The sequence below is a fragment of the Papaver somniferum genome, chromosome 4, assembly GCF_003573695.1.
Source record: "Papaver somniferum cultivar HN1 chromosome 4, ASM357369v1, whole genome shotgun sequence".
NCBI lineage: Eukaryota > Viridiplantae > Streptophyta > Magnoliopsida > Ranunculales > Papaveraceae > Papaver > Papaver somniferum.
In genome coordinates, this window is record NC_039361.1 from 71,112,768 (window position 1) to 71,125,574 (window position 12,807).

Below are 12,807 nucleotides of genomic sequence, written 5' to 3' on the forward strand. Positions count from 1 at the left end.
GGGTTAGGGTTGACCCGCGAGTTTGAACCCTAATTTCCAGGTCTAACCCTGCTGGGCCAAATATATCTTTGCTTTTATTAGTGTTGTTTGATAGCACACTACTGTTTTAAAAGAAAATTTTGTGACGGACCCATAAACAAATAGTCTCCCACAAAAAATTCAAATCGCCAAACTGCATGGGCGCTGCAACTACTCTAAATCGAGAACAACCTTGTTCAAAAGGAAAAAACTTTAACTAATTATGTTCACATAATGTACAATCTAAAAATTAACACTATATTTGATTTTATTCGTGTCCATGGAAACTGGCACTGCTACTGATTAATGCAACCACAACTGATAATTAGGAGAAGAAAAAAATGCAACGGTAATTCTTCAAGCTCAAAAGAAGTGCCAAGTTTTACACGGATTCTCTTGGATGATGCGATAGTAGCTATATACGTTTCCTTTCATCCCTGAGACTGAGTTGTGAATGATCTTTTAAATCACGCAAAATGGTTTTTCAATGAGATTTTATATATGTGCTCACCAACCCTAAAATTCGAATGGAATATATTGACTTTCAAGAAGAAACGCAAAGCATATCCCAATACCAGCACGCAGGGGAAATGCACAGAGCCAATATTTGCATGTAACAAACCAAGTATGAAATTTTCTTAGTTCCCAACAACAAAGAACCGCATCACAGTTGGGAGTGGCTCAAAATCTAATGGTACTCGTTAGAAATAGGGTGCACTACGGAAGTAATTTGTATCACAACCAACAAAGGAAGAAGCTTAAAATCCGACACAATTCTGAGCAAACAAATGTACACATGTAATCAATAAGGCCACTGAAAGCAAGAAGAAGACAAAAGCACATTTGAAATCCCTAGGGTGGATGTATGAATATGTTCCTCTTATCATCAACCATTTAATTACTTCCAATTGGCTGCAAAAATATTTGATGAACAATAACAAATGGAGGCATTCATTTAAGGATCGCATATTTATGTTAAAATATAAACTTAGATACATCCACGGCTTCTCTTAGTAGAACTCTTCTGCGAGTAAAAAACTATAACAACAAAGAGTAGTCTAATCAAACATAACACATTCACTTTCTCCAATAACTCGTTTTATATAGTTAACAGTTTCAACAACAACCTACGAAGAAAATGAAAGTTCTATCATGGCGGTATAACATGTGACTCACCAAATCCAAGAGAAACACAGAAAGATACTTTAAATTAAAACCAAAATCCTAAACTAACATATATAGAGATAGTTCAAATTTACAAACTATAAAATCAAAATCCAAGATATCATGATCTCCAAATTAAAATTAAGATTAGAACCGAAATACGGAAATTTAAACCATTTTATTATAGAAATCAATTTGTTAACGAATATGTATGGAGGTGATTTTATCTGTTCTTTCATCTTCTGCAACCAATATATATATTCAAGAAATCAATTTGTTATAGAACATCCCAAACCCAAAAATAGAGGAATCTTTCGGTTATAATGAAAAATAGGAGTTCGAGAGTAAACAAAAACAACAAAAATGCAACATGAATTAAAAAGAGACATTTACCTTGAATCAAATCAAATTTGCAGATTATTAGAAGCTTTGCAAGATAGCATATGGTTTTATGGGGCTGCTTATGTAGTCGAACAATTCAAGGGATTGGTGGTGTTAATGGGTTATTTATTTTTGTAACGTATGAATAATTGATTTGATTGTTGAGGTAGAAATTCAATGGCGAAAATACTGTTGAAAAGCTGGAGGAGAAGAACTTGAATCAAACCCTAAGAAAAACGTAAAATAACAACTTGGACGGTTAAAGAATACAACATTGATTATACAACATTGGATCATGTAACGGAAATGGGAATCATTCTCAACCACAATTTATCTTTTGACATTTGAAAGAAATAATAACCGTCGATTGGTAAAATATGTTATCCTACAACCATCAGATTAGTCTAAAACCATTTGTTTTGTAAGAATGATATAATATATATATATATATATGGTGCTAAGAATCTTGCAAACAAGAGAAACCAATTCCTTATGGTCACTCCAATGCGAAACAAGTGAAACTGAAACTAAAAGGTAAAGACTTTACTAGTGCAACTATAATACCATTAACAGAATAATAGAATGACAAGGAAGGAAAACGCTAAATGATAACCTAAACCCTAACAACTTCATACTTCAATCAAAACAAACTCTTTAACAGATATGTCATGGACTCTGGTTATCATACTTATCTCACCTTTTCCCTTTATTGGTTAGTCTTTACCTATAAATGTTTGTTCATCTTCTTCTTCCCTTCTTTGCTTCCACATTTTCAAATTTTATGTCATGGGTGTGTTGATGGGTTTCAGAATCCTTCTATTTTCATTACTGGTATCTCGATTTCCGTTGGTTTTAGGTGATGATGTTAAAGTTACTGTAAAAGGTGTGACTTCCATTGGTACAATAGATGATAACTTTATATGCGCAACTCTTGATTGGTGGCCAGAAGCAAAATGTTACTATGGTCAATGTCCATGGGGAAAATCTGGCATCATGAACCTGGTATGTAACTTCCAATCTCCTTAAGCTATTTTCATCTGCTTTTCTTATACATTTCATAATTTTCTGAATGCATGTATTTTAACTTTTACAGAATTTGAATAATCCGATTCTTTCCAATGCTATCAAAGGTAAGTTTGATTAAATGGCTTCAAAACTAAAAACTTGTATGAAATCATAACTCTGGAGCTTTTACTGAATTACAGCTTTTAAGGCCTTGAGAATCCGTATCGGAGGTTCGATGCAAGATCAAGTCTTGTACAAAGTAGGAAAAACAGTAAAGACATGCAACAACTTAGAAAATAGCACGACCGGTTTCTTCGGTTTCGCTGATGGATGTCTTACCATGGAAAGATGGGATCAAATCAATGCCCTGATGGCTGAAACAGTAAATTTCTTATTATTCACTTGTTCGTTTTTGTCTAAGCAAAGTGAGGTATATTGTTAATAATTTGCAACTGTTGCAGAGCATTAGTAACATTTGGAATAAATGCGCTTTACGGGAGGAAAAAATTAACTGCATATGGTCTCTATGACGGTCACTGGGACTCAATGAATGCTCGTGATTTCGTTAACTACACTATCTTCAAAGGATACAAGATCGATTCGTGGGAACTCGGTAAGGATAATAAACGCACTTACATTGTGTATATCAATAACTATAATGTGGTTCATAGTATGAACTTTCATGATCCATATAGGACATGAACTTTGCGGAAGCGGGATTTCTGCACGAGTAGACGCTAGGCAATATGGGGAAGATGTCATTAGGCTCAAGAAACTGCTTAACAAACTCTACCGGCGTTTTAAAATACAGCCGAAACTGTTGGGTCCGGCAGGGTTTTACGACGAGAAATGGTTTTCTTCCTTCCTGCAGAAATCAGGACCTAATGTTATAGATGTGGTAACTCACCATATCTACAATCTCGGCTCAGGTAGACACAATCTTGTTCCTGAACCGGTCTTCATATTATTCTTGGTGTTGCATAATGCAAATGTTTCATTTGTGGATTGTTTTCATGTCACAGGTGTGAATCCTAACCTAATTCACTATATCCGAGACCCATTGTTTCTTGATAAGGTGGCTCAAACATACAAGGACCTTGAGACAACCCTTCAAAGATTTGGTCCATGGGCATCGGCTTGGGTTGGAGAATCTGGTGGTGCATATAACAGCGGTGGAAAAACAGTCTCTCATACATTTGTTAATAGCTTCTGGTGCGAAATGAAAAAACCTTTATCGCCCGATTCCTTTTCTTTTACTATCCAGTAACAAAAGTTTCAGTCTTAATACATAACTCGTTTCATTGGTTTGATTAATAGGTACTTAGATCAGCTCGGGATGGCCTCGGCCTTCAACCATAAAGTCTTTTGCAGACAAACTTTAGTCGGTGGGAACTACGGTCTTCTCAACACCACAACTATGGTTCCGAATCCAGATACTATAGCGCGCTTCTTTGGCACCGATTAATGGGGAAGAGCGTACTATCAACGACTCACAATGGCTCTCCATACTTGCGAGCTTATTCTCATTGTTCTAAGATGAAGGTGAAGCTCTAGCTCAATCATTTCTCTCTTTTCTAGCTCTATATTTGACTTCTAATATGAGTTTATTCTGTTGATTTACAGCCAGGTATTACAATACTATTGATCAATATGTCCAACTCTACTGCATTCAATGTTTCCGTTGAGAGCGACGTGAATTTGTACCCATTGGCGCAACCAGAAGGTGTAAGACCGAGAGAAGAGTATCATTTAACGCCCAAAGGTGGTTGTATTCAGAGTGAAGTAATGCTACTAAATGGGTTTCCGTTGGTCCTTACAGAGAGATTGGACATTCCTCCGATGAAACCTTTTCTCGTTGATGGTTCCTTGCCGATTAAAGTAGCTCCTGATTCAATCGTCTTTGCTACAATTAGAGATTTCAAAGCACCAGCTTGTGCATGGGCCTAAGACATTTCTTAGGGGGTACACAGCTTAGTTTTAAATAGGGATTTCATCACTAATTCCCATTGTCGAAAAAATTCTCTATGAAACCGCCTATTTTCAGAAAAATGTATTTTATACTAAAGAGAAGAATGAGTACATTATTTATAAAACCCAATATATATATCCTCGTATAACAATAAATATGACCTTATTTTTTAATAATTTTATCATTTAAATTAGATTACCTTAATATCCTCACCCATATAATATTTTTTATATTTCAAAATGGAACAAATTTCTTCCTCTATCACTTCACCACCATCGCTAGCACCACCACCACCACCACCAACATCAACTACCATTCCACCACCACCTACCAACCGCCACCATCACTAATATTCCACCACCACTCCTTCACCACCACCATTACACCACCACCAGTCCTCCACCAGTCCTCCACCACCACTAGTCCGTCGCCGCTACCACCACTAGTCCGCCGCCACCACCGCCACCGCCGACGCCACCACTGGTTCAAATAATTTTGTATCAACAACAGTAATTGATCCAAATAAAAAATAGAACCAACAGTAGAAATTGATCCAATTTAGGGGATCAACAACGGTGGTTGATCAAAAAAAAAAAGATCAACAGTAAAAGTTGATCCATGTCAATGGAGTGAATTTGGCGTGAGTCGAACACGCATCATCTAACATGGAGTCAGTCATGCTACCATTGCACCACAAGTTCAACACTGGAAGAAATTTACATGATTTAAACTACAAGCATGATTATACTAATCCAAGAAAATGTTGTCAACAATAGGAGTTGATTGGATCAACTACAATAGTTGATCCCATAAAAAATTGGGTCAACAACAGGAGTTCATCCCATAAATGGGATCAACAACAACAATAGATCCCATAAAAACATATAAACAATAACAAATGATCGTCACCTGTAGCTTCATAAACAACAACAACTTCAAGACCATTTTCATATCTCGATTTCACTACCGTTTTCAGATCGATTGCATAATGAATCAACTCCTTTTTTTATTTATTCACAAAAACAATGCAAAACCCATCACAATTTTGTACCCAATTCAACTCGATCTCGAACACAGATTCAAATCCCATTAAAACAGCACCAACAGTTCCCATCACCAACTGTGACCCAAAATCGAACAGATCCTTCATCTTCTTTGCTAATCTAACTCGACCCCAATCTTAATTTCATCTCAGGAACCCTAATTTCACCTTCTGGCCTTTAATCTCTCAGTTTAGATTTAACAGCAACAGAACATATTAACAAAATTGAACTTTAAAAAAAAGCACAACCGTAACGGAAAATGGGTCATTTGTCCGAATATTTTTAAAACACGGTTCTAATGGACGAGTAAAAATTAGTATGGGTGAAATGGACACAAAAAATAGCAAGGATGAAACTGAATTCATCCTGGCTTAAACATAAAAAATAGCGAGGATGAAACTGGATGCATCCTGTGTCAATGAAAAATAAGAAAAAATATTTGAAAACGGGCAGGATGAAACTGTTTACATCCTGGTGTCGATGGTGGTTTTTAGATTAGGGTTAAAATCGTAAAACCATACATCTGACATGACGTCACTACAACCACTAGCGCATTTATTGAATCGTTCAACATACCTACGATAAGAATTACCAGGGTACCTTTTTTTTTTATATACATGTGTCATGTTCCACGGCGGAACCCTTAGTATTGAACGACATCATCTTCGTACATACCAAACCCTAATTCTCATGCTATCGCGCCAAGGCATGCCAACCATGCCAGCCACATCTCCGCGCCAAGGCATGCCAACCATGCCAGCCGCACCACTGTGCCAATGACAAACCATGCCAGCCACATATCCGCGCCAAGGCATGCCAGCCGCACCACTGTGCCAATGGCAAACCATGCCAGCCACATCTCCGCGCCAAGGCATGCCAACCATGCCAGCCGCACCACTGTGCCAATGGCTAACCATGCCAGCCACATCTCCGCGCCAAGGCATGCCAACCATGCCAGCCGCACCACTGTGCCTATGGAAAACCATGCCAGCCACGTCTACCGCGCCAAGGCATGCCAACAATGCTAGCCGCACCATGCGCCAATGGCATGCCAAACCCTTGGCCCCACCATGCCAAGCCAACCGCACCTTTTCTTGGCCCCAACCATGCTAGCCGCATCATGCGCCAATGGCATGTCAAACCCTTGACCCCACCATGCCAAGCCAACCGCGCCTTGCCTTGGCCCCAACCATGCTAGCCACACCATGCGCCAATGGCATGCCAAACCCTTGGCCCCAACATTCCAAGCCAACTGCACCTTGCCTTGGCCCAAACCATGCTAGTCGCACCATGCGCCAATGGCATGTCAAACCCTTGGCCTTACCATGCCAAGCCTACTGCGCCTTGCCTTGGCCCCAACCATGCTAGCCGCACCATGCGCCAATAGCATGCCAAACCCTTGGCCCCACCATGCTAAGCCAGCCGCACCTTTCCTTGACCCCACCATGCCAAGCCGTCAGTACTAAACCCTTGGCCCCATTATGCCAAGCCATCCGCCCCATTGGCCTTGGCCCCAACATGCCGACCTTCCCTATGCGGCTACCAAAACGAAGGCGTGCGATGATCAACGACCACCCTTCCATCCTAGATGCAAATCCTAGCCGTCCAAGGTCGCCAAACAACGCATGGTAATCTTTGGCACAAAACCCTAGTTTTGGCCACGCAAAGGCATGTCATGCCACATGTGCCAATGGCATGCCAACCACCTTGCCGCGCCATACCATGTCGGCCTTCCCCATGCGGCTACCAAAACGAAGGCGTGCGACGATCAACGACCACCCTTCCATCCTGGATGCAAATCCTATCCGTCCAAGGTCGCCAAACAACGCATGGTAACCTTTGGCCCAAAATCCTAGTTTTGGCCATGCCAAACCGCTCCAAGGCATGCCATGCCACATGTGCCAATGACATGCCAACCACCTTGTCGCGCCACACCATGTCGGTCTTCCCTATGTGGCTACCAAAACGAAGGCGTGCGACGATCAACGACCACCCTTCCATCCTAGATGCAAATCCTAGCCATCCATGGTCGCCAAACAACACATGGTAACCTTTGGCCCCAAACCCTAGTTTTGGCCACGCCAAACCGCGCCAATGCATGCCATGCCGCATGTGCCAATGGCCTGCCAACCACCTTGTCGCGCCATACCATGCCGACCTTCCCCATGCGGCTACCAAAACGAAGGCGTGCGACGATCAATGGCCATCCTTCCATCCTAGATGCAAATCCTATCCGTCCAAGGTCGCCAAACAACACATGGTAACCTTTTCCCCAAAACCTTAGCTTTGGCCACGCCAAACCGCGCCATACCATGCCAGCCTTCCCTATGAGGCTACCAAAACGAAGACCTGCAACAATCAACGACCACTTTTTCATCTAAGATGCAGATCTTAGCCGTCCAAGGTTACCAGCTAACGCATGGCAACCTTTGGCCCTAGTTTGGTCGCGCCTAAACAAAGCCAAAACCCTAACTTTTGGACGCGCCTAAACTGGGACATATTAAAGCCATACTGATCATACTTTCATGTCACTGGCTACCAAACGAAAGGTTGCGATAATCAACGGCTACCTTCCTCTTAAGATGCAAAATCTCGATCGTTGAAGGTCACCACCGAGCCGTCAAGTCTCCCAAGCTCAACTTTCCAGACAACAACAACATGCTACATGTTTTCCACGAAAAAACTCGAGACATCAACACATGTCACAAACTGGGGGATGATCATTGGGTATTGGTTTGGCGGTTTACAGTGTGCGGCGTACACTACGCTCGTTATTAGAAAGTGTCATAAGGATGAGGCAGTTAGTAAATACGGGGAGTAATGGTGAAACGCTTTCTTTTATGGAACATCAAGTCCAAGCGTTACCGGTTACCACCTCCTCCCATTTACTCACCCGTTTTCCATTTCTTAATGAGACCAGAGTACGTTTCACTTCGACTTGTATAAATAGGCATTACATATTTCCACCGAACAACAAGTTCTGGTCAGGAGCATACAACAATCAGAAAACGTTTGCTAGCTTTCCCATCTGTTAGCTTCCCTCTTTCTGATACAAGTCACAAAACAACTACTCTTCTAGAATCAACTAGTCTGGTCTCAACACTCTCTTCGCTTCCCTCCCCAAAACCAACCCTTCTCCTCCACTTTGTGACCGAAGAAAGTCTGGAAAGACCATTTCTTGGTTTAGGCCGGACTTGTACAGATTGATCTCTCGAATCTAAAGTACTCCCTTGCAGTACATTGTTTAAGGTTTAGATTTGTTTCTCACCCACATCACACGAAATTACCGAAACCAGCAGAAACTTTTTTCACCCTCAAACACCTGGCTATTTTTATATTTTTGTCCATTTAAATAGTATCAACATCTAGATGTCTTTTTCACCCAGAAAATGTTGAGTTTGGTCTTTTTAACCAATTTTGTGTAACCGTAATAGATCTGTTGATAGCGGTGGCGGAGGTAACAGAAGTGGTGGTGCTGGTTGTTGTGGAGGCAGTCGAGATGGTGATGGTGAAGGATAGATGGAGAAGATGGAGGTGGGAGGGATGCATTTTTGTTCTCTGTTATGAGATGTGAAGAAGAACGAAGAGATCGGGATAAATAAGAAATTATAATAATTAGGTTTTTAGAAAAAAAATTCAATTTTGCCATCAGGGATATTTGTAAAGAGGCTTAGGGATATTTATGAAGACCCATTAGAAGGAGGGACAATAATTCAATTTCCACAAATCCAGATTTTTATTTTATTTTTTTAAATGTTGAATTTTATGTAAGAGCAGAGGAATATGTCATCACCTATGGGAGGCCGGGAGGCCGATGGCCCAAGCTAGAATGTTGATTCAGTTAAAGACAATTGATCAGGTTAACCATGTCTATGCTAGCCTAAGCCAGCTGTGGTAATGTCAGAGGCCTACAAGTTGACCAGCAACTACTTTCAAAACTGTGCAACAGTTGGAACCTTAATATTGTTTGGATTTCGAGTTCCATCTGATACAATTAAGTAGACACCAGTGTTACATGTTAGAGATCAATATACATCTCTAATTGATATCTCCTTGAATATAAGTACATGGGATTAACGGCTATCGAAATATAAATAATCATAAGTTTTTGAATCTATACTCATCCATGTTATAGGGCTCCAAGCATTTGGTTTTGAGCGTTCCTATGAATTCAAATATCCAGAATATGGATGAGGAGACCTAATCTATGACAAAAATATAAAAGTATCCTTCGACAACTAACCTAACTACATAACCTAAAATCAAAAACTAAACCCAAATCTAATTAAAACCAAATCCTAAACCCACACAAGGAAAAAACATGTCTCCTCCATCGCTATAATGATTTCAATTGGATAAGAATTAAAACTCGTTTTTATTTTTTTTGGCTTTTGATTGCATGAATATGTTAGATTTAATTAAACTAGAGATTTAGAAATTAGTTTTGAAACTCAATTATGCGGCTTTTAAAATATCTGAAGTTCCCAACCGTAGAATTAGTTTACGGTTGATTTCGCAACCGTAGAAAATTTTTACAGCTAGGTAAACATGAACTCCCAATCGTATTTACGGTTAGGAAACCCAATCGTCCCTTAAGTTTTAATTTTTTTTTTCAAATTTTCTCCTAGATTTGTCTACTGTTTGGAAAACATGAACTTTTAACCATATTTATGGTTTACAGTTAGGAAATCCAACTGTATTTTAAATCTTAAATTTTGTTTTTTATTCAAATTTTCCTAACCTTAAGTTACCTAGAGTTGTCTACGGTTTGGAAAACATGAACGCCGAACCGTAAGTTCTATTTTAGAAAGAAAAAAAGAAATCAGATTTTTGATCTTTGATCTTTGATATTCAGACACTAATTATAAATTGAATTATTAGTATAATCTAACCACTAAGCGTAGTTTAGTTAATCAATATTAACACTATTTTATTTTTAATAGGAAAGAACATATATTATGACTTAAACTAGATTTTAAACTAAATATAAGGAGTATTTCATGAGATCTTTAAACTCGTGAGTGGAGACTCGATCCGCTGACCTCCTACTTGATAGTCATGCTCCTGGCCAAGTGGGCTAACCCCTGATGGTTTTAACACTAATTATTGGATGGTATTCTAGCCATAAGTAAAATTAGTAGGATAAGGGATTTTGTTGATTGCTATCTGATGACTCGATTTTGTCAACTTGTGAGCCTTCAAAACCAAATGCTTGGATCCCCTATGATAGGTTTCTTCTTAATATTGTCGGAAATTTAGTAGTGTTTTCTTGGTGGAAATCAAGTCAAACAAACTAAATTCAATATCGTATTCTAGGACATAATTAACATTCTTAATACCCAAATGGAAAATTTTGGTTTGTATCCTTTATAGCGTCCACGAGCGAACTCGATAGTTTAGTTTGGTCCATAATTATTTAAAAATATTAAATGGACCAATTTTATTTTTGTAACCGTTACCGTCTTAAATCATAAAAACCGTCTACCTTCTCATATTCTCTTAGATCAGGAAAATGTTTCTCTTTATTTATTCTTTATCTTCACTTCAGATCCAGAGAGAAAAACATGAATATACTCAATCGACTAATCAAAACCCTAACAAACAACTAAATGAAAAAATCATACTCAATTTCATCAAAAGAATTAATCAAAAGAAACTTCGATAAAACCCTAATGACGAAATCAAAGATATAGGGAAGCAAATGTTGTGGCTGACTTCCTAGCTAAGGGGAGAGTTGCGAAAGAGTTAGAAGGTGTGTGGATAAATCAGCCTCCCGATGAGATAAAACATTTGATTAATGTCGATCTTATTGCGAGAGCTGATATGAGAGAAGTGAGGGTTGTGTTGTAGTTTATGTGGTTTCTAGCCACTTTAGCAAAAAAAAAAAAATCAAATAAAGACAACCCATGGGATGGGAAAGGTGTCCTAAGGTAGATAAATTATTTAGTTAAATTTGGTCTTTTTTTTAAAAAAAAATTCTCTAATTTGATGTTAGTTTCTATATTTGTTTTTTTTATTAATTTTGTAAATTAAAATAAATATTAAATGCCAAGTTTTCTAAGAAGAAGATAGATCAATAGCTGTGGTTTTGAGATTTTTCAGGTCACGACAGGAAAGAAGATGAAACCTATAAAAAAAAAATAGACCAATACAAGGCTACACACGAATCAATTGTAATTGATTTAGTTTCTCATATCTCTCTATATTATGATTTTTTGTCATAATTTCTGTTTCTGCCAGTTCTTATCAACATCGTGTGATTATGCATGCTTGAGAAATAGTTGGTAATATGTAAAGAGAGAAGATAAGTAGATAAGAAACGAAATGGATCAAGAATTACAGATTACAAACTTTAGGAAAATAAATAAACACAAATCTGTGTAAAATTAAAATAATTTATATCACCGAAGGGAGAAAAGTAATTCCTGAAGCTAAAAGATTTTGTAAGATTAATCTGATTGATTTTGAAGTAATTTTGTGTTTTCGGTTTTGTTACAAATTTGGTGAACGACCTTTGATGATTTATTTTTGTTCGAAGTAGGGACACTACTTTGTTTTGAAGAAGTGAATGAAGTAGTGTTCTACTACCCATAGGCCAGTAGGATTTTAAGGAACTGGTTAACGATTGACTATGTTGGTCCTAAAGGATTATATAACATACAGACATAATATTAAAAGATTTGAGTCTAAGGACATATTTATTAACCAACACCTTAAAAACAGTTAGACTTGGATCGACTGGATCGATTTTTCGCAAACAATTATGATATATATGAATCGATGGATATATTTGAAATATATATCCTTTCCCATGTCGTAAGTCTCATGGATATATTTCCTTCCAACATTGGCAGGCCTGAGCTTGGTGTAAAATTATTGGGGGGGCCGGTCAGTTTAAATCAAAAAATTTGCAGCAATATCGTGATCAGCAGGGTTGAGAAGAGAATTTACTTAATGACCAAGGTACAATAGCTTCAGGATACACAATGTGAGTTATTATTATTACGCAACTATATCGGTGTTTCCAAGTTATATTTCACATTGAGAACTACCAGTCCTATGGCCATACACTCTGCGGCATCTCTTTTATGACCAGCATCTACTTTAATACTTACGACAATTAGTGGTTGGAGATGGAGCAGGTTTCGGCCCAGCGCAACAGAGGTTGGCCACCTTACCCTTTAAATACGGTGTCTTTGGTGTTTACACAATGGAGGACACCGGAAA

At 38.5% G+C, this 12,807-nt stretch overlaps 1 pseudogene; it reads left to right on the forward strand.

The window, feature by feature from the left end:
• Positions 1-2,349: 2,349 nt before the first annotated feature.
• On the forward strand, positions 2,350-4,515 carry LOC113272671 (annotated as a pseudogene).
• The last annotated feature ends 8,292 nt before the right edge of the window (positions 4,516-12,807 follow it).